A 24,077-nucleotide genomic window follows, 5' to 3' on the forward strand; every position below is an offset into this window, starting at 1 on the left:
ATGCAAAGCACACCCAATTGGCTACAGCTTAAGACCAGCCTCACAAACCCTGTCTCATAATAAAATTTTTACAGAGAATATAAACAGTAGTCATTATCATTCCTAGCCTAGTAAAATGTCTTCTGAAAGGAAAAAAACAAAAACAAAAACACACAGCCATGCTTAAAAGTCAGCTTCTGACCTGATGGAGAAAAGGAAAGAAAGAAAAATTAAAAATGCCATCCAATGGGGTTGAACCCCTTGGCCCCGGGAAGGGGAAGATGTCTCAGATGCATGGCATTTACCAGCCCTAGCTAGGAGGGGAGGGGGAAAAGGGAGCTGCCACTTGCCCTTCTATCCTGAAAAAGGAAGGAAAAGGCCATGGAAAAGCTGGGTTGGACTGAGGCTTCCTGAACCCCAGGAGTGATGGTGGTGGGGGCACAGTTTCCCCTACCCTCAGAAGTGTGTGGATGAAAAGGTTTAGAAATGGGAGGGATCGCCACACTGTCTTCCACAATGGTTGAACTAATTTACACACAGAAATCCCATTTGACCCAGCAATCCCATTACTGGGTATATATCCAAAGGATTACAAATCATTCTACTATAGGGACACGTGCACACGAATGTTCATTGCAGCACTGTTTACAATAGCAAAGACCTGGAACCAACCCAAATGCCCATCGACGATAGACTGGATAGGGAAAATGTGGCACATATACACCATGGAATATTATGCAGCCATCAAAAACGATGAGTTAGGGTCCTTTGTAGGGACATGGATGAACCTGGAAACCATCATTCTCAGCAAACTGACAGAAGAGCAGAAGATCAAACACCGCATGTTCTCACTCATAGGCGGGTGTTGAACAATGAGAACACATGGACACAGGGAGGGGAGCACTACACACTGGGGTCAGTTGGGGGGAAATAGGGGAGGGACAGTGGGGGATGGGGATCTGGGGAGAGATAGCAAGGGGAGAAATGCCAGATGTAGGTGATGGGGAGGAAGGCAGCAAATCACACTGCCACGTGTGTACCTATGCAACAATTTTGCATGTTCTTCACATGTACCCCAAAACCTAAAATGCAATAAAATAAATAAATGGGAAAAAATAAAGGAATGGGAGGGAACGAGATTTCTTGGTTTGCTTCCCACCCTTTCTCAAACCCCATGTTCTGGGCACCAAAGATGTTGTGGGACTTTCTCAGTAGGATTCTTGTCACATAACCAGGAAAGATTAGGCTTGCAGACATACAGAAGGATGAGAAAAATTGAATTTATTTCATGGAAAAAAAGAAAGAAAGAAAAAAAAAGGAAACAGGGACTCTCAGCAAAGTGAGAGTTGCTAGCAGGCTTCCTGCATCACAGATTGGATCCCTGGTTACCACCCAGGAACAGGAGAAGCCAGGCTTTTCCCTGCTGCAAATGGTGCAAACTTCCATGGCTCCACCCCATTCAACTAGTGTGCAGACTGGTCGGAGGTTCTCCAGGGGGCACTTTATACTTGAATGTCTCAAAATTACTTTGGTTAATGCTGTGTTAAGACAAATTGGCCACAATATTCACTTGGCAGATTACTCCAAGCCTTTAAAAATGCCAATGTATATTGTGAATCTCCAAGAGAGATGTGGTATGTTACTTTTCACACTAATTTTTTGGACACAAGGTCCTTTGCAGATTGCTTAGCACAGGACATGATAATTTTCATCTCGCATTTTGGAGGAGTTGTATCCTACTTAGCCATTTGCTTTCGTGTGTGTGTGTGTGTGTGTGTGTGTGTGTGTGTATCTAACTTTGCTCCCTACCTGTGAGATCCCTGATTAAATGAACAATGTGTTTATTTCTATATATTGCACAACTTCTATTAAAGTGTATAAAATAGGGGCTCAATAAATACATTGATTTGAATGAAATTTGATGCTGTAGATTCAGAAGCTAGGGAATACAGGTTTTATAGAGAAATCTATGAAAATTCAGCCACAGTTTTGTTACTTCTGGCCTTTCTAACAGCTTGTAGAAAATGCCTTTCTCTTGAGAGTCTCACAGACAGGATCGTGATCTTCAGACCATTCTTTTGAATTAGAGATGTTATTAGTAGCAATGTCGTTAAGTGAAATTTACGGGGAGAAAACCTCAGGTGGCTAAGAAACTTTTCTATGCTGGGAAAAGTAATTAATTTCCTAACCTGGAGGTGACTGGATCTTAGTCCACAGGTGATATGTCTGTTTTGTGCCGGTGGTGGTTATAATTTCACCTAATTCCCTATTTGAACTTCAGATGGCATCACATTGCCCAGGTAATATGCTCCTTCCCCCCTCCTCTGGACTCTTCTTTCCCTACTCCGTACTCTCACATGCTTTGAAATGCCCCTGCTGCAGCACAGTTCTCTAAACTGTGCGGGGGGGAGGGTTGGATTAGAAGAGAAACTTATATAATCTCAGACTGACAGAAAAAGTTACAGCACAGCAGAAAGAGCATTTTTTTCCTGATCCATAACATGCTTTTATAGCCAAAAGATCCGTTTCAGGATCAGGCACTGCATTTGGTTCTCTTGCCTTGCTTCCTTCAGGCTGGAACAGCCTTTCCATTTTGCATTAACCTCCTAACTTGATACTTTTGAAATTTCACGCCAGTTGTTTTGTAGCATGTCCCTTTTTCAGGTTTGTCTAATCTTTTTTCATTATTAGAATTGAAAGTATGGGTTTTGAATACCTCTGCATTGCAAGCTTCATGAGGAAGGGGACCATTTCTCTCCCTCCTGCTCCAGACTGCATCCAGAGCTTGATACAGATTTGCTGAGTGAATTATAAGTAGTGTTGGACCATCTCATCATAAATACTCTTCCATCCAGCCTTGAAGTTCCCTGTCACATTCTGTGTTGGATTTAATCAGTTTTCTTGGGTTAAATTTATATATATATATATATATATATATATATATATATATATATATACACACACACACACACACACACACATATATATATATATATATATATATATATGTACACACACACACACACACACACAGATATATCTATCTATAGTTAGTTAGTTCTGTATCTTTCTGTAGCCTCTTCCTGTTTTCTTAAATACACTTTAACCAATAAAAAATTTTTTTCACACTTTTTACAGAAATGCAACATATTGACAGTACATAAATATTGTGTTTAATGTTTTTCATTTTTTTACATAGGCATTGTCATGTAATCATGACCTAAGAACTAGAACATTCCCAGACCCCAGAAACCTCACTTTTGCCCCTCCCTTTAATATCTCAATGGTAATTCATTTTCTGATTTAAATTAAGCAATTTATAAAATATTTCCTTATTGACTTTAAGCTCTCTGCCTCTTCAGTTTCTTTCAAATTTAAGCAAAACCAAGAAAAAACTTTAGCTTATTTCATAATAAACACCAATTCTCATATTATATAGCATTTTGTATACATATGTATGCACACACACACACACACACACACACACACACGTTTCCACATGTCACATCCTTTAAGCCTCTCCATCTACCCTATGAAATAGTCAGGACAGGGATTTTTACTGCTATTTTAGAAATGAAGACATGGGGCCTCAGAAGGGAAACCTTCTGAGCCATATTTTTCCAATTTTCAATCTCATCATAGAGTCTATCACAACAATCCTGGCTTTTCTGTAATTGTCAAGGCCAGACTTGACAAGTAAAACTTTCTTCTTTGAAATGTTTTGAAAATAAAGCACTAAACTTCAACCTAGTGCACAGAAAGTGTCGGGCATGGCGAGTTTTGCCCAATACTCAATAGTCAGCTTGAACCACGTAACTTGGGCTCTTTTTTGTAAATCATATTAATGGTAGCTCACATTGTCTATACTTCATAGTTCCTCAAGTATTTCACATCTATTATCTCACTTAATAAGAGTGGATAAACAGCATTTGCTGAGAGCAGTTTATGTTCCTAGATGGTGCTGAGCACTTTACAGCAATTATTAAGACTTTCCTCTCAACAAATGGTGAGGTAGGTATATTAGTTTCTATCATTCCGCAACCTCAGTGTCCTTAAGTAGAGAATTATTTAATCATAAAATTGTTCACCCACTAGAGAGGGTACAATGGAACAATTCTTTACCTTGTTTAGAAGGATCCATGGACCCCTAGCACATCATTGTTGAGTTAACCATCAAGACAGTGAGCTGGCTACAGATCTTCCTAAGAGGTCACTGTAAATATTCCTCACCTCTTTTCTCAGGCTCCCCAGGATCACACAGTCAAAAAAATTAGGAACTTCAAGTTCAGTGCTCTTTTTAAATTGCTCTTTCACCTTCCTTTCACTGAAAACCCAGTTCTAGTTCTCCCTCATGAGGGACTGGACTTCATGATGATATTTTTTTCCCTCACTCCACAGAGCATGTTGCTATTCAGAATATTAAAGAACAAAAGGGAATCAATCTGTTCACATTCTATTCCAAGGTTCTAAAGATAGCAGGTGGTATATTATGTATATATGTCCTCTCAGAGTGCTGAACACTTTGAAGCTATTTCCTGAGAAGGGAGAAGGCAATATCTAAGAGGAGTGTGCTCATGTTTTCTGATGAACTTTGACTCTGCCGTTATATCAGTAAAGGTTAGAAGTAGTGGCTTGGTAAGCTGAAACTTGAGGCATTTCATTGATCTCTTCATGTGCCTCTACTGCTAGGTGTTTCTGGAATATTCAGTACTTAATGACAAGGTTGTGTTATTTTCAAAGGAAATGTTCAAAATAGAAAACATATTCAGGTTAAAATAGCTTTCTTTAAACTCTCTAAAAGGCTTCACAAATCATTTGTTGAGCTTTTTGAAAAGAAAAATCATACCACTTAAAATACATTTCTAATTAATACATTGGTATGACTTTTTTGGGAGTACATCTCTATGAATATTAACCCATGTATCGAGTCAAGTACCTACTGCGACAATCAGGATGCACCATGTATCAAGTCAAGTACCTACTGCGACAATCAGGATGCAAAATTGTTCTGTTTCCCCAAACAACTGTCATGTGCCTCCTTTTTAAGTCATACTCTTCCACTATCCCTAAACCCTTGATCTGTTTGCTCTCTGTCACTCCAGTACTGTCTTTTTGAGAGTGTTATTTAAATGGAATCATACAATAGGCATCCTATTAAGGTTGGCTTATTTAATTCAGCACAATGCCTTAGAGAGTCATCCAAGTTATTAGATCACCATATATAATGCTCATTGCTTAGTATTGCTGAGCATTACTCTATTTTTTGGATGCCACAGAGTTTGTTGGTACGTTCACTTGTAGAATGACAATTGAATTGTTTCCAGCTTTAGGCAATTAATAATAGGACTTCCGCAAACATGCATGTATAACTCTTTGTATGAAAGTTAAGTTTTAATTTTCCTTGGAGAAATATCTATGAGTGAGATTACTGGGTTGTATGGCAAGTTTATGTTTAACTTTATTAAGAAATTGCTAAGCTGTTTTCTGGAGAGAGCATATGGACATTTCATATTCTACCACTATGAGAGTTCCAATTGTTTTACATCCTCTTCATCACTTAGTATTATCAGTATTTATTTTTTAATTCTAGTCATTTTGAAAGGTGTATTGTGGTATCTCCTTGTGGTTTTAATTTGCATTTCCCTGATTGCTAATGGTGTTGAATTATTCTTCATGTGTTTATTTGACTTTTGCATATTCTTTTTGGTAAAGTGTTTCTTTATGACTTCAATATTTTAAAATTTAGTTGTTTGTTGTCTGATTCCTCCAACTTTATTCTTATTTTTCAAAAGTTTTCTCAATGTCTTAGGACTTTCTCTTTTAATATAAATATTAGAATCAGCTTATCTGTAGCTAAAAAAAAATCTTTCTGGGATTTTGATTGGAATTAACTAAATCTATAAGACGTCTTGGAGAAAATTGACTTCTCTATGTTGAGTTTTTCGGTTCATGAATATGGTATGTCTCATATTATTTTCTATTACCAGTGTAACAAATTACCAAAAACTTAGTTGCTTAAAAACACCCATTTATTGTTGCACAGTTTCTGTGGGTCAGAAGGCCAAAACAATGTGGCTTAGTTCTGGTTCTCTGCTTGGGGTTTCATAAGGCTAAAATGGTGGTGTCAGCAATATTGTGTTCCTTTCTGGTGTTTCGGATGATGAATATATTTCTATTCCTTTAAAAGTTATTGGACTATTCATGTTGTCCATTTCATCTTAGCTCAGCTTTAGTAGTTTGTAGTTTTTGAGATATTAGTCCGTTTTATCTAAGCTATGGAATGTATGAGCCTAGAGTTTGTAATATTCCTTTATTACCATTTTATTGTTTCCATGATGCCTAGTCATGTCCCCTCTTTCATTTCTGTTATTAGTGATAGGGAAATTTTTCCTTCTTTTTTGTGTCACCTGGCTTGAAGTTTATGTTTTATTGTTCTTTTCAAAAAACTAACTTTTGATTTCTTTATATATATACATGTATATATATACATATATGTTTTTTCCTTTTAAAATTATTTGATTTCTACTCTATAATTTCCTTAATTATGTTTGTTTAATTTATTCCTCTCTTCTTTCTTTAGTTTCTTAAATGGGAAGATTAGATTATGGGCTTGACATCTTACTTTTTTTCTAAGATAAGGCTTGAATGCTACAAATTATCCTCTACACACTACATTAGTTGCATCCTACATACTTGGTTTGTTTTATTTTTATTTTTGTCAAGTTAAAAGTATTTTCTAATTTACCTTACAACTTTCTTTTTGATTTTTCTATAATATATACTTCATTTTAAGGTATATACTTTAATTTTGAAGTGTTTAGAAATTTTCCTGTTATCTTTCTGTTATTGATTTCTAGTTCTGCGGCTAGAGAACATACTTTGAATTCTTTTAAATTTGTTAAGATTTGATTTATGATACATGATATGGTATATCTTGGTGAATGCCCTACTGAAAAGAATGCACTATTTTTTACTTTTAGAATCCTCAAACAGTTGTTCCATATAATATGCTCATGTTTTATAACTGCATTCATTGGGAAAGACAGGATGATGAACATTTACTTCATTTTACCCCAAATCAGAGTCTTCCATGTTACTTTGCCAAAATTTTATTTACTGGTAAATATTGGATTCTGAAATACTCTGCACAAGAATCTTGTTTTCAAAAAAGCCGTATAAGCTCCATATGATTTGATTATGATTTGATTATGATATGATTTGATTATGAAAATAACTTTCATATCTTAATGAATGCTATCCCTTTCCTGTAGAATGGAATAATTAATAGCTTTTCCTGTTTTCTTCAAAGGCTTGTTTGTCATATCTTAGGTAAGCACAGAATGCAAGACCTACTCAGCCTTTTTGCAGTAATTTAGAGAAATTTAAAGCAAAGATCTGAATGGGATCAGGGCAGGATCAGAACTCAAGGACGAGATCTGACCCTTCATGGGGATGGCCTTCTAGGGTGTATTGATTGGTGTGAATGGCCAAGCTTTCAAAACTGAATAGTCATCATTTTCAGTGGGCAGGTCATAGAGAAGGGTGTGCTTCAACCATGGCAGGAATGAAGCAGGTTTAGCAGTTTCATGGTTACAGGAGGTTTATCGAGCAGACTGTAAGCCTTTACAGGGATACAAGGTAGGCTTCTGGAAGAGGGTGCTGACAAGCACCAGGTCGAAGGCCTGAGTGGGTGTTTTCTGAGTATAGAGCCATATATGGGATCAGGAAACTGAGAAACAAATCCAGTCCTATGACCTGCTGAAATGCTGCTGTGCGGAAGGAAGACAGAACAAATGGTGATTCAGGGCAAATCCCACCCTTGGGGCAGCAAACCTAGTTTCAGCCTGTCACCTGCTGGCTAGATGAGAGCATCCAGTCATCAGAGTGATGCAGGTAAGGAGATGTTAATGATTACCAAGTCTAGAGAATACAGACAATAAAAACTTTCATATGCAGAAACAGATGTTAAGGTGCTGAGCACATGTTAAGACATATCTTTAACATTGTTGTTGATTACAGAGAACAAAGTACATTTTAAATCTTGCTAAAGGATATAGGCATTAAAGTTGATACACTGGGAAACAACGGGATTATATGAGAGACGTACCAAAACGCAAGGGAGGAACTACGGAGATTGTCATGCAGTAAATAAAATGGATAATGTGAGAAAGCCTGGGAATATATTATACGTAGGTTCCAGTCATCTGAAGAAACAGCAGGGTCTGTTAGGCCCCATCACAATAATCTAAGGCTAACCTATAGTTTAGTCACTGAGAAACTATGTTTATTACCCAAGTCCCTTTTCTTTCTGACAGTTTCTCCATCTCTGACCCAGCACTCTCTCACTCTAGGAAGCAAGAACCAAAAGTGTATTATTGTTTACAATAATAAAATTCTAAGGCTAAATACAAAACAATGCTAAATGACCCAGCATTCTCTGAGAGGTTTCAGATTAGCCATCCTCCTCCCAGTAACATTGGTACCTGTAATCTGTCAAAAGCAGCCTGCTCAATCACATTTCCTTTTCAGTCTGCTTTATTCTAATTCATCACAGGGCAGGACTGGCCCTGGATGTGTGTTTGCAGACAAGTTATCTTTAGATTAGCTTTGCCTTGGTGACCTGACTCTTTGCTGCCTTCAGCATAATCCAGTTACTCTTGGGAATATCAATTAAGGCCCTCAATCACACTAATTAGAATGTCTTCTAAATGTTGCCTTAGGAATTCAGCAGCTTATAAACAGGCAAATTGGGAAAATCTAGAGGTATGTGGGGCTTTTAAAATAGCCCACAGCTATTTGGGAGGCCGTAATGCTTTTTAGCACAACTGAGGAGCAGGGCTGAAATTACTGTTCCCTGAATGCAATGAAATCTCTAGTTGCTCTTTGCTGGCAAGTTTAATGCAGAATAATTAATTACATTTATTAATGACTTGGATGAGGATATAGATTGCATGCTGATCAAGTCTGTAGATGTCACAAAGCTAGGAAGATAGTAATTATTGTGATAACAGGCTCCAGAGCCAAAATGATTTCAAGACAGAATTTAGCAGCAATCTATCCAATACATGCCTGGCAGTGTTCCATAAAGTAAAATTTGATGGTCATATTGCTCCTCTACTTAGAAAAGTTTGGTGATCCCCTATTTGCTGTTTAAGTGACATCCCATGCCCTTAGCCTGTTAATTGAGGCTTTGCCATTGATCCTACCACTGTCTACTTTCCAAGAAAATCTTCTATAGTTCTTTTTCTAATACTTTGTGCTTGAGCAAAACTCAGTTCTTTATATACTATTTTCTCTTTGTGTTCTATGCTTTCACTACCTTTGAGCATCATTCTCCACTCAAAGTTTCTTTTACTCACATGTTCCTTTTGCCTCAAGTCTAAATATCCAAACCAGTTCAAATGCCACCTCTTCTTTCATTGTCTTGGCCAGAGTGACCCCTTTCCTTTGCTAATCTTCAATAACACTTATCTGTTTGCCTCTATTTTTATCACTTTTACTTTGTATTATAGGGTTTTTGTGTGTGTGTGTGCACATTTTAAGTTTCTGTTAGACCCTGCCTGGTGCTAGAATTTCTGTCTGGAAACTCTTTTTATCTCCTAAGTGTCTCTGGATGTGTGTTCTATTCATAGTTGATGATACTAAAGTGGCTTCCTTGGGGTTCATCTTTACTATGGAAAAGTGCCCTTAGAGAAAGCCCTACATTTGCTCACTGAGGCTTCGTAGTTATATGATAGCAACTTGGAAACTCAGAGGATAAATCCTTGAGGGGATGGATATTTCCATTTTCCATGTTGTGCTTATTTCATATTGCTTGCCTGTATCAAAACATCTCAGGTCACCATGAATATATATACCCTCTCTATATATACCTACTATATACCCTCCCCCCCACACACACAAATTTAAAAATTTGGAAAAGAAGGAGAAAATGTTTAATACATATTTTATTGAATAAATGAAAGACTGATGAAGAGAAAAAAGATTTTCCCAAAGCCATAATATAAGAGTTGGAAGGAGGAGGTGCTGGGGAGAAAACATCATTGACTTTATCAGATAAAACAATAGCTTCTGATATGATGAGCTCACCTGTGATTTGTGTCCAACCAGGCTAAAAGAGGAAGCATGAACCAGAGATTTTTCGAGACATGTGGTTAAGAGAGGTGACAGGAGTTGGAAACTCGCATCATCCTTTAGGGTAGCCACACAGCTTGGATTCCTTGTGTAGTTTATAACTTTCATTTTAATTTAATGCTCTTAAAACTGCCCCATTTTAAATGATATTATATGAGAACCTTATTTATCAAATACCTCTTTGATCTGTTTAAGCAGCTGCATACCTGTGGTTGTGAAACTTGTGGCATAGGCTATTTGAGATAATAGTCTTTGTAGTTAGCCCAATGTGGATATAAATCCCATCTTTGACACTTAGTAGAAGTATGATCTGGACAAGTTATCAAGACCTCTGCAGGCATTCTTATATGACTATTATATTCAACACACAAAGCAGAGTCCTTAAGCATAGATTTTCTGCATTGTCTTCAGGATTCAGTATTTATAACCCACAGAGGTTTTAACAGTGGCCAGTTATGTATTGGACAGTAGGAAAAGAAATACTTCACAGAGCTGTCAAATCTCCAGGTCTTCTGCATTAAATATCACACAACCAAATATAAGGGTATGGTTCACAGTAGTTGGCTGCTTCAGCTGGTTATCAATAGGAAGGCTAAATATCACAGAAATTAGACTCCTGCCTCATCATTTCTCTCTTCCAGTGAGAAGAGGAGAGCAAGAGCAGCAGGGAACTAGATTTATATTGTTTTCCTTAATGTAAATTCAGAGTGTGATGGATTGCAGAGAAAGTCTGAATCCAGGATTCCTAGGCTTTCTACATGTCACTAAAAGGGAAAATTACCTGGATTGTAAAATATTCCCACTAGAAATACACCAAGGGAATGCAAAGAGGGGTAAGAAGGTTGAATTTATCTGTCAGAATGTGAGTCCTGGTCAGAAAATCCAGATGAATATTTTTTAAGTAGGCAGTTATAGTTCAATGAAAAAAGAGAGAGCTGTAGAGACAGACAGCTGGAGTTTGATCATAGCTCTACCACTTTCTAACCAAAGGATCTTGGTTATATTATTTAAACTTGTCTATGAAATTTCTTTATCTGCATGTAATATGGGAATTAAAAACAACAAAACAAAGCAAAACCAAAATAAAACCTGTTTTATTAGTTGGTTCTGACAATTAAATTTGTTAATACTATAAAATTCCTAGAACAATCCCTAGTCTATAGTAAGTATGCATGCATGCTAATTATTATCATTTAAGGTTTGAAAGTAATAAGTGATTCTCCTTACCTTTGTATTTATGTTTATAGGATGACACTTCTGTGGTATGTAATGAGTCTCTACTTTTATGGAATTCTGCAAAGTGATGCCTCAGGTAAGTGAATGGCTTTTGAAAATGTATTAAAATGCAAGTCAGGCATAGAGTAATGAGTTCACTCTTCCTGAGAATGAATTTAAATGAGCATAATGTTATTTATGTCCATTGTCTTCTGTGGTAGCAAGTAATCATAAAGCAGAATAATAACAGAATTTTGGTGATAGAACCACTGATGTCTCTAGTCTTCATGGGATAGCATGCATAGGAGGAAAGTGGTCTGCTATGTTTAAATACAGGAATTTTCATCACCTTCACGCTAAGCCAACTAGAATATTGCTGTTTTCCCTTACCTCAGGTCCTATGGGGAAAAAGTGGAAGTGATAATAGCACAATCTGTTTTTCAGATTTGAGCCAGTGGTGGAGAAGGCATCAGTGGTAATTATCCATTGAGATGTTAAATGACATAATGATGAGCTTTTGTCATATTGTTTCTATATAGGAAAAAAAGAGAATCTGTCTTTAGACTCATTCTTTGGATGTTACTTCATAAGAGGAGCCAGCTAAGACCTTTATTGAGATTAAAAACCAAACTCAGTCATCATGGGCTTGGATCACATGAAATTAGAGATGGAAGAGACTTGCTATTTGAAAATCCATCTTTTCAGGTCACCTCTTCTTCCCAGAATTATGCCCAGAACCACTCTCTACCTCTGACTATTAATCATTAAATTGCAGCCTATGTTTTTGGACTAATCAAATTCTTAGAAAGTTTTTAGTACATAAAACTGAAATTTGTCTCTTTCTAAGTATTTGCTTGGTTCAACTGCAGGACTGGAAAAAAAAAAAAAAAAGATAAGAAACAAAACAACCAAAAACCTAATGCAATGGTTCTCTAATTGTAATAAAGGGAACCTAGAGGTCCTCATTTTATAAAGCTTTTCAGGTAAAAGTCCCCTGAACACCATGAACCATGCTTTCCATATCATTGTTTTAATTCCTTTTCTGTGTGAGAGGGCTTCCGATATGTTTAGTTACCATATAACCATGACCTCAGTGTTCTGCAATATATGCCTTCAGCCGTTTTTCATATGCCATGGATCTGAGCCCTCCTACCATCCTGATCATCTTTTCTGGGTACATTTCAGCTTTTCTGTGCCACATAAAGCATTGTATTGGAAAGCAAAAATAGCACTAAAGGAGTGGTGTAAGTAGGACAGAGTCAGCTCAAAGCTGAAAGGAGAGGTAACTTCTAGCCTTGTTGGCCTTTGGAGCTTCACAGAGGAAAGGCTGTGGATAACCGGGGCTGCTGTTCAGCTGGGATGCACTTTGTCCAGCATTGATCCTGCTTGGTTAGGTGTCCCATTTGATAGGTGAATTTCTTGATTCCTGATTTTCAAATGTGGTAAATATAATTCTTGATTTTAATTTGTTCTTCTTTGATTTAGTTGTGTGTTTGAATGTTATCGGCTCACAGAAGCTTCCTTGACCATCTTAACTAAAAATCCCAACCAGTCACAGTCTATCCCTCTATCCTGTTTTGGCTTTCTTTTAAACGCTCACATTTCCTGATATTATATTAACCTTCTTTCTCTTGTGTCCCTCTCCTCCCTCTTCATCTTCCTCCTCCTTTTCCTTCCTCTTTTTCTTCCCCAACTCCTAGTCCTTCCTCCTTTTCTGCCTTCCTGCTTTTGTTTCTCTCCATCCCTTTTCTTTCCTCCTTCCCTCTCTCTGTCTTGGATTTTAAGCTGCCTGAGGGCAGGAAGTTGTTCAGAAACTTTTGTTTGTTATCCAAACACTCAGAATAATGATTGACACATAGACACATAACAGATGCTCAATATGTAGATGTCAAATGGTTGAACATATGCCCCTTTACATCCCTTCCCCTGCCCCTAAACTGTCTAGTTTTATAATGGAACCTGTTTGGGTTCATGCCAGTAATTCATGATGTGGTTTTTTGTTCTCCCTCATCTTGAAGGAAGAGGGAGAGGTGACTGTGTTACCATTGCTGAAGGATCGTGAAGGTTCCAGAAGCTAGTGAGTGCTGGTGCCTTCCCAGCGGTCCTGGCGATGTTACTTTTTTGAATGACCCTTACTGTAATCCATCCAGGGAGTCCCCAGCCCCCACCTCAAGTGCTGTTGGTAAGAGAGCTTTCTACCCAGGAACTGTGACTCATAATTCTGCTAGGGGAAACTAACGTCTTGAATAAGATAAGTTCTCATACCAGCCACATTGCGTCACCATGAGAGCAGGAAACATGTTGTAATCCCCACAGCCCATCTGGCACATACTCATTTGCCTTCCTAATGAAGAGGTGTATTGTGTCTGACAGTGATGCCACTTCCTAGTTGGAGGGAGAGGAACAAAAAGGACATGTTGTTGACAAAAACGAAAAGAGCAACTAGCTCTGGGCTAGTGGGGGAAGAAAGAAAGCATCGCACATCTTGAGGGATCAACCAACCTCTCTGCGCATGAAGGTATTGCCTGTTACACGGTATCTGTGGGTGCTGACAGATTTGTTGGTCTTTCGTGAGACTCTCCTTGTGCTCAGGTTCCCATCTCAGCGGAAACACAAGTTGATGTTAGGGACAAAGGAGGAATGTTCTGAAAACCCTAAAGCACTCTACATGTATATCATAGTAGTAAGACATTTATTTTGTTGTTCTGAGTCCTTCCGTGTGGGCTTTTTAAGAGAAGCCTCAAATATAAAAAAAGAAACCATAGCAGCATCAGAGTTTAGCGCCACGCAGTGTGTTTTCACATGCAGTGAACTGGCCTTTAAGTCATATGATTCTGACTTCAGATCAAGATTTTTCTGGTAGCAGTAATGTGATCTCCTTATCCCCTCAGGAATGGGGAAGCAACATTTTCATCTTAGCTGGTGATAAAAGCAAATAATTTTTGTAAAGAGCTTTATTTCCCTTTAAGGAATTGAAGCTTAGATAATTATAATAGTGATTCTATAATTATAATGTGCTAGTTATGGTAATAATAATAAAGCTCCCTCTGCTTAAAAAAGCAGTTTGCATTGTACATATTCAGTGTCATTCTCACACCCAAACCATGGGGTAGTCAGAGCTGTCATAACCACCTTTGTTGGATAAGACAAGTTACGATCAAAGTATTTAAAGGTATTACTCGAAGTCACACGGTTATACTTAGCATGCCTGTAACTTCAACTAGTTTCTCGATTCCTGACATCAATATTATTTTTACTAAATATGCTTCAGTTGGGGTCTACTAGAATATAAATGATTTAGAAAGAAGTTTGAGATCTAAGGGACCACAGGTAATCAATCATTTTGCAAACTGTTAAAGAACCACTCTGTGATAGGTCTCTATGCTTTTTTGGTAAGGAGTATCTTTCCATCATTACCCTACCCCTTCACAGCACTTAAACATTTTCTTCAGGAGGAAAATGATTGTAACCCAAAATTCAAACTCAATATTCCTATTTTTGCTTCTTATAGTATTAAATATTTTTACTAATAAACTCAAAGAGGTTCTGTTAGTAAGACTACGAAATGAACACATCAGCTCAATACACATCTCTTTTGCTGGGCTTCATTGGCAGCATGTAAGGAAGCTGAACCGGTAAAAGCTGCCTTTGGAGTAGAAATAAATTTTGGAGCCTGTGAGCCCAAGTTGAGGCGATAATAAAAATAGCACCATATAGAATATAATGAATTTAAAAAATATTACCATAGCAAAATTATTTGCTGCAAAAACCACACGGAAAAGACAGTGCACTGCCTCCCCAAAATGCAGGCACACACACAGACCTTTGAAAAAGATTTTATTTCAAAGTCAACAGTTGACTGTGTGCCAGGCACAGGGCTAGATTTCACACACATTATCATTAACTTCACAGGAAACATTGTATAGGGTAGGGGCTAGAAACTCTTCTACCTGTTTGATAGTTTGGGAAATGAAGCTCCAGGGTACAGGTAGCCCAGTTGCATGATGCTCATGATGGCATGCCTGATAGAGCTACGCAGGCTTGACTCCAGAAATAGTGCTTTTTTTTTTTTTTTTTTTCTTAAATCCATACTACATTGTGTTTCTTTAGGACTATGCTCTGCTAAGAGAAGTAAGATCCTCTGATTCCTTTTTCATTATATTTTTACAAAATTTGTAGAGAATGGAAATAATCTATCAAATTATTGGGAGTGAATTACACAATGCAAAATAAATAAATAGTAAAAAACACTGTGATTTCCTAGTAATTGAGAGATTTAAGTTCTGTTTTACTCTGTGAGTTGTTTGAGGACAGTAAAGCTGTCATTTCATCATTTTTTATCACCAGACAACTAACAAACAACAGCAGTAGACCCCAATCAATTCCGGTTTCTTGTTTTTCATGAAGGAACATTATGCATCATGGACACCCACAGGGTATATTCCTCCTCTTAGTTACTTACATTGCTTCTAATAACAATGTTAACAATAATTTCACTTTATTCTAAAGATCATGTGTTTGACCATTTTATATTGTACAACCCAGGGTTAGTAAGAGGAGTTTCTTATTTAAGAGTAATACAGTAAGGTTTGAGAGAAGGAAGAGAAAACAATTACCAAATAGAATGCCGTGGGAGCAGAGAAAGTTACCCATCCTGTCAGGAGATATTGGGGAAGACTTAATCATTGCGCTTTCCTAGGAAGAAATGCATCTCTTTTTGGGAATGAAAGAGTTCAGGGCAACTGAAAAGACAGTATGAAGGCATTTAGAAGCCAAGCTGGAAAGACAGGTTGGGAACAAATTTTGCAGGACAGAAATTACTTCACATGAAGAAAATGTCCACATTTAATGTATTTTGGTTGTAGTTGGCTAGGTGTCTTTCTTTTTTAAATTCTGTCTTACTTTTGCAAGGACATACAATATTATTAATTCTATGTGATGGTTCTTTAGCTTCTGGTAAGAATTCAATTTGTTGCCAGCCCCAATGGCCTCATTTTATTTGAATATCCTTGCTTTAAAAACTCCATACTCAGATATACTTGTGACATTGCTTCCTGTACTGGTTGCCCATGACTAGTCATCCTGAACACTTTTCATTTCTATGTAATTTAGTTCAAACATTTGGAAAATGTATGAAGAATACTGTTTCATTTTATTCTTGGACCTAAAGGTCATTGGAATTACAGAATTTCACCCTGTTGTCATTTAAATGATGCCTCTTGGGAGCAGATCTCTTCACTTCTTTTTTTTTTTTTTTCCTTTGAGCTCTGTTTGTGGTTTGAAACACACTTATGTTTTAGTTACTTATATTTCCCAAGGGTGTATTTACTATAGCCTGATTGAAAAGAGATTTAAGTGCCACGTAATTGGCCTGATACTGACTTTGCTGATACACAGCTTCTTGTATCACAGTGATAATTCTAAGTTTAGAAAAATTACCTGGTTCTTTTTCACATGGCTGTGTTAGTTAAGGGAAACCAATATTTTTGTAAGAACACCTGCATATCACGGTAGATAACAATGTTTGTATTACAAGAATTTATTCTACGCTTTGAATTACCTTTGTTTTTGCTATCATTTCCCTCCCTCCTCCCACCCTGAATATTCATTTCTACCATATTTTTAAGGACCAGATCGCCACCTTGGCAGTGACTCACTCCCAACACCAGTTCCTACCCATTTTTATTTCACAATTTTAAAAGTTTCTTTTCCGTGTAACTGATTAACTCCTTTAGAAAGTGAAATACATATCCACCCAAGATAACAACACAGTGATTGTTCTGTTTTTAAATCCACTGAGTGCTGCCATCTCTCTTTTACTTTCGAGGAACAGAGAGAAAATGGATACATTTTACAAATAATTTTGGAATCTCAGTCAACTTCAAGTACCTGCCATCCAAACCTATAAAACCTGATGTACACAGTTGCTTGGATTTGCTTTTTCCTGTTTTAGAGACAGTAGGAACAACAAAAATGCAAGACAACTAAGAAAATGAGAGAAAAGAAATAAAATAATAACTCCTTCAACAACCTAGGCCATAGGGTGTTGTTTTTATGACATTCATTTCTCCTTCTACCATAGGAACCAAAATGCTTGTTGCAGCTGTACATTATTGGGAAATAAATATCATTTTTCTACAGTGTTTGTCGGATCTGAAATAGTAATTTAAGGCTTTTATCCATCAGCCCATTTTTTTTTTCTTCCAAGATACTCTCATATTTTTCAAAGTGCTCTTTGAGGTATATAGGAGTGTTCATTTTGATATGTACACCAATTTACTGGTGTTTGCATTTCGTCTTCACTTACATAAGAAAATGTTATAGTCTCTTTGAGATTTGGGCTCGCCATGCAATGCTAGCAAGACTGACCAATTGAGACTATTTGCCAATTATGTTTTCTCAGTGGTGCCTTCCAGGACCTACTGCATAACTGTAGATACTTAAGAGGAAAGGAAAAGAAAACAAGGACATCTATCATGATTTCTATATGTGTGATTTTTTTTCTATTAAATATTGCTTTTTATTAATATGGTGGGTTTTATTTTATTACTAGTTACTTACACTTGCATAAGAAGTATGCCAAGGGCCAGGTGCATTGGTTCATGCCTATAATCCCAGCACTTTGGGAGGTGGGAAGATTGCTTGAGATCAGGAGTTTGAAACCAGCCTGTGCAAAATAGTAAGACCCTGACTCCACAAAAAAAATTTTTAAAAATAGCTGGGTGTGGTGATGCACACCTGTACTCTCAGCTACTCAGGAGTCTGAGGTGGGAGGATCAGTTGAGCGTGGACAGTAAAGATAAAATGAGCTGTGATCATACCACTGCACTCCAGCCTGGGCTATAGAACAAGACCCTGTCTCTCTTTCTCAAAAAAAAAAAAAAAAAATACAACTACAGTTGAAATATAGACCTTTATTGTTATTACTAGATGAGAGATTAAGTTGTATTTATCATATGTAACATGACATTTTGAAGTATTTATACATTGTGAATTGACTAAATCTAGCTAATTAACATATGTATTGCCTAACGTAGTTACCATTTTTGGAGTGAGAATACTTTCAATTCACTCTGTTATCACTTTAAAGCAAGCTTGTCCAACCCATTGCCTGCGAGCCACATGAAGCCAAAAACAGCTTTGAATATGGCCCTACATATTTCTAAACTTTCTTAAAACATTACGAGACTTTTCCTGATTTTTTTTTTTTTTTTTTAGATCATCAGTTATTTTTAGTGTTAGCTTATTGTATGTGTGGCCCAAGACAATTCTTCTTCTTCCAAAATGGCCCAGGGAGGCCAAAAGATTAGACACACCTGCTTTAAAGCAAACAGATATACAAATTATTGTTCCCAAGTGGATTTCAATCATTATTAATCATAATATACAATAGTTTTGTTTTCCCTTTTGTTCAAGGGGGAGAAATCTTTGTTTGCCATAGACTTATCTGATGACCAGATGCAAAAACCTGCTAGCTTGAACTTGATACACCTGATTTAACCTGAATGCCTTATACTTCTCCAGATCCTTTAAGACTTCAGGCTGTCCCAAAATTGGTTAATGGACTGATATTTGATTTTTAAAGGGAAAACATTAATTTGATTCTTATATTTTCCTTTTTTTGAATTTTTAAATTTATCTGGTCATCTAAGGAAAATTGAATTTCTTATATGATACATGTTTTGACATTCACATGGCTTGATTCTACATGTCTTTTCATCATTTTCTGGTGTCCACTCAAGGTAAAGGAAAAGAAGAAAAAGAAAGACAGAGGAAGAGAGAGAAGACATTTTTAAAAAAGAGGGATAGTAGGAAAGAGAGAGAGAGACAGAAAATACAAAGAGGAAAATAGAGATAGATAAAGTATTCCTAGATGGATTTCCTGGATTTGATGCAAACCCAGCTATATACTTTTTCAGATTACCAAAGAAACTAAACCATTTTTAATACCATATTTAAATACTTCCCTACTTTTTTTTTCCTGAGCTTTGCATTGAATGGTTTCCTTTTTGAACAGTCAATATTTTTCTGAGTGTTTTGTTTGTTTGTTTTACATTCTTACCCTTTCCCTCCTTCCCAGTATATTAAGATGGTGAGAGAAAATAGAAACCTTAAATCTTCCAGAAATTTCCTTGCATCTAGCACACCTACAGCCATGAGAGTGATCAGCATCTCCAGGGATAAGGCTTTGTTAATCAGTATACTTTTATTCAGAAAAAAAAAATAAAGGGTACAGCAGAGGTGGTGGATACTGAAAGCTTTGCATGCCCTTCAGGATAAGGAAGGAAGAAGAGATGGCAGGCAAAAGCATAAAACTCTGGATCCACTTTTGCAAGTTTCTAGTCCTAAGGCAGAAACGATCTGCTGTTGTTTGCAATTGACACTGAGCTCTGAAATGTCTTTGCTAGCAGCAATGTATTTCTTGAGGCACAGTAGAAACCCAGCCCATCTATATTCAGGTCTAAGAGGAGCGTATAGCTTTACTTGAGGGTTGATTGAAATCATGGAAATCGTAAATGGAGTAATTAGTAATCGGAAGTGTTGGAGGACTTTCTCCCTCCCACTGCATGCAGTCTTCTTAGTAAAATGCTAAGGGGAATTTCAGGAAGAAAGTGAAGACAGGGTCTTTCTTCCTGGTTGCTTTATTAAGGCAAACTTTTAGCTCTCTCACCTACATTACTCGAAATATCCTGTTCTTAAAACGGGTCTCTCATCTGTAATGCAGTAATAATTGATGACTGCAATAATAGCCATGAAGCATTTTACAGTATTGCTTTTTAATCACTAAAAGAAGACCATGCTAAGCTAAATATGACTTTAAATCTATTTTATTTTAATTCTCTGTAAATTGATAATTACTATGCAGTGGGTGGGTAGGTAGGTAATGGAAAGGAAGAAAAGTGAGGAAAGTAACATTCTTTAAATCAAGGACAATACTCATATAAGATTATATTCATTTCTGAAAAGCCTCATAATACAGAAATGTATTTTTTCTTCTATTGTTACAAGTGAGGAACTCCAAATTCAAAAAATTGAATTAACTTACCTAATATCACTATAGTAGTAAGTAGTAAAATTCGTATTGCTATTTGACTTTAAGATGCACTGTCATTTAAAATATACCATGCTGCCACTGAATTATTTATAATTAAGACTTCATTTTCAAAACATGCCAACCAAATCTGTCAATAATTGATTATATGGAACACACATATTTGAAAAGAAACATTTAGCCAGTTACCAAAACAGAACCTAAGATGTGATTTTTCATGTTGCCAATAAAATTTCAAGTTGATTTGCTCCAGTCTTCCTGAAACATAGATAGTACACTTTAATTGTGTATATAGGGATAATATGCATATTTCCCAGTTTATAAAAATTTTCTCAAAGGAAAGCAGTTCTAAACTGGAAAAAGATTGCAGATCAATGAAGGAAAGGTGGCTTGGTACAGATGCAGCAGGTTTGAGTGGAGTGGGAAGCTGTTAACTTTGGCATGCTGCAAGGTAGCTTTGGCATTATTCATATGGATTCCCCTGCGGCTAACTCAGAGGTCCTACTAACTCTTAACTCCCTAGCTTTTCATCATTTTCCAACGACTGACTGTGGCCTCTATCCCCCCACTTAGGGGATAAGGGACTTAGTCAAGAATGTTTGCACGTGGCTCAGAGATTTTTTGGGTACCCAGCAGTGTAGAGTTCTAGAAAATTCTTTTCAGTTTACAAATGCCAGTTCTTTTCTGCTAATCTTTGGCAGTGATTAGAAGTGAATTGTGAAATTTTATTGTGGTTTCACTCCAAGTTCTGTTTTATTTCTGGTGGAGCTGGAATGTTTTATCTCTCTCGGAAATGATCACTTTTTGTGTGTATGGCAACAAAACAGCTAGAATGTCACTTGGACTCAGTAAGTACACTGAAGTATGGGCTGGCGGCACCTTAACCCATCCATATTCATACATAGGTAAGCTATTTCATGTACTGCAAACTCTCTAGAATTGAAATTCCAGCAGATTTAATACACAAATCCTCTTCAGTTCCAGGGAAATCAGCTTTTTAATATGCTAATTATTCATTTCAAAACATGGAATATTTTTGTCACAAAAGGATGATAAGTATTGTCCTCCTACTTTAAATGTACAACTTGGGGATTTAATAGAAACAGGTTAAAGATCTGTATAACCTCCATATTTAGAGAGGTTGGTCATTCATGATTAGATGTGAAATCCAATTCAGCATATGTCTCCTGGGCACCTGTTATGTGCTGACCCCTGTACATAGGGTAGGTAAAGATGAGAAAGACACTGTGTGTGTATTCATTCATTTATCTATAGTGTGTGAGTATGTGCTAGACACTGTACTTGCCCGTATTGGTAACCAAAACAAATTATCTTTGCCCTCATGGAGTTCATAGTCTTGGGAAGGGCTTCAAGTCTTTTCTTACTTGAAGAAAACAAGTAAATAAACCCATTTGTATAAGAAGTTCTCTATAATTATAAATAAGGCATTATAGTGATGGAAAGTAATGGGGTATTCCTTTCCTTATCCCATAATTAAGGACGATCTATTAATGAAGATGCTGTTTTATTGAGAATTGAGGGATGAGAACGAGCCATCTTCAAAACAGTGGGATGGCATGTAGATGCTGGGTTGCAGGAGCTTCACGAACTATGGGGAATGGAGCATGAGAGGAAGAGGAAGACGTAGGCAGGGTGCAGCACATTCTGAGGACGTTGTTACATTTACTTTAACTGCAATAAAAAGCCATTGAAAGGATTTGGGCAGGACCCTTACGTTATCCAGCTAAGGTATTAAATGAGCGTGCTAGCTGCTACGTGGGAATAAGATTGGAAAGGATTTCTGTTTTTCCCAGTATGGCGGACAAGGTCCTCTAAACACCCCTTTTGCTGTAAAGCAGCTTGAAATGCTGCATTTAAAAATAAATGTCATTTAAAATGAATTGCTGAGTTGGTAAGAAATCCTTAGAGGCCAAAATTGAAGTGAAAACAGGAATCCAGAAAAGAAAGGAAGCCAGCTCTGCAGCTGGCGGCTGCCCAGGGTTAACATCCAGAGTCAGAGGAAGAGATATATTTAAATGCTAGGACATTTGGATAATTTTTTAGAAAAAATAATTAAATTCCTACCTTGTACTTCACAAGGTAGGAATTTAATTGGGGTACAATTCCTACCTTGTACTTCACAAGGTAGGAATTTAATTGGGGTACAATTCCTACTTTGTACCCCGAAATAAATCTCAGTTGAATTAAGTATTTGAATATAAAAAATAAATTAAACTCTAAGAGTAGTAGAAAAAAATATATGCAAACATTTTTTTAATGTTGGGATGGAGACATTTCTATATATGTCATCAAAGGTAGGGGTTAGCAAAGAAAGTCTGATGTAATCGACTACATAAAGATTTAAAAATTAGTATAGCACAAAATATTATAATCATAAATTTAACAAACATATACCCTAACAAATGGTACATTCTCTTGCTATATGGTAGCAAAGATGAATATAAGAAGGACAAATGAAAAATTGGGAAAACAAGTATATGGCAAAGGGTTCATATCATCAAAATACAAGGAGCTATTGTACACACACACACACACACACACACACACACACACGTCTTTTCAATATAAAGCATACTTTGGAAAAATTAGCAAAAACATTTGAAACTAGCAGTTCAGGCCGTCAAAAACGGATCAGCATAGATTGATTAGGCTAAAAAGAAGCTCTACTTCATGCATGAGAAAATAGATTCAAGCTAATCCAACGTGAGATGCCATTTTTTTTTTCCACTCATACTTCTGGCAGAGATTAAAGAACAATTCCACCTAGCGTTCGTCTGGATGCAGCGATTTAATGACCAGGTATGCTGGTCTCACACACAGTGGTTGAGAGTGCACCTGGCATAGGCTTTGGAGGGGGGACCTTGGCTATTTGTTTCAAAGATACCGCCAAAATACCTCCCTGTAATCTTATAATGAACCATCCATAGTATATCCTAAGAAAATTATCAGAGAAATACATAAAGACATACTCAAAACCTGTATTTTTCATAATATTTTTACAATGAGTAGTTTTGGAAACAATATGAATATTCATGATAAAGGATACTTAAATCAATATATACATATATATACTGATATATATATATACATATATTGAGATACATATATATATCAGTAAAATGGAATGTGATGGACTTGTTTGTAATAGATGTGTCTGTTTAAAAGCAGGTGCCATATAGCAGAACTAGTGTGAAACCTTTACCAATTGTGGCAGTTGTTTGCTGGAGCTAGGTGGTGTGGGCTTGTAAGAACCAATTATTCAATTTTTAGAAAGCTTTTAAGCCCTTTATTAAATTAGTCATTTGAAATTGGCTTTGGTAGGAGTCTTTACCCCATGGAAATTGGTACACTGAAGCTAGAAATTAGCTTCCTCATCACCCCCTGGGTATTTACCAGCCTGCCACCCTGGTCATGCATATGTAAGCATGGGGAAAACCTTTTTGGCATAAGATACACCTTTTTTTTTTTTTTTTTTACAGGGTCTTGCTATGTCACCTAGGGTAGAGTGCTCATTACAGCCTCAAATCCCTGTGCTCAAGAAATTTCCTTGCCTCAGCCTTCCATGTAGTAGGGACTACAGGGGCATGTTACCAGGCTCAGTTAATTTTCTTCCTCTTTCTTTCTTTCTTTCTTTCTTTCTTTCTTTCTTTCTTTCTTTCTTTCTTTCTTTCTTTCT

At 36.8% G+C, this 24,077-nt stretch overlaps 1 protein-coding gene and 1 long non-coding RNA gene across 2 annotated transcripts in view; both read left to right on the plus strand.

The window, feature by feature from the left end:
* LOC108318528 (interleukin-1 receptor accessory protein-like) overlaps positions 1-24,077 on the plus strand; it is a 98,843-nt gene that overhangs the window by 39,107 nt on the left and 35,659 nt on the right. The gene's annotated exons all lie outside the window — the stretch shown is intronic.
* LOC119474238 overlaps positions 1-24,077 on the plus strand; it is a 45,026-nt gene that overhangs the window by 16,186 nt on the left and 4,763 nt on the right. The window contains exon 2 of the long non-coding RNA XR_005203526.1: positions 11,361-11,425. This is a non-coding gene — a long non-coding RNA (uncharacterized LOC119474238). The remainder of the gene's footprint in view (positions 1-11,360; positions 11,426-24,077) is intronic.

Source organism: Cebus imitator, unplaced genomic scaffold, assembly GCF_001604975.1.
Source record: "Cebus imitator isolate Cc_AM_T3 unplaced genomic scaffold, Cebus_imitator-1.0 Scaffold220, whole genome shotgun sequence".
Lineage (NCBI taxonomy): Eukaryota > Metazoa > Chordata > Mammalia > Primates > Cebidae > Cebus > Cebus imitator.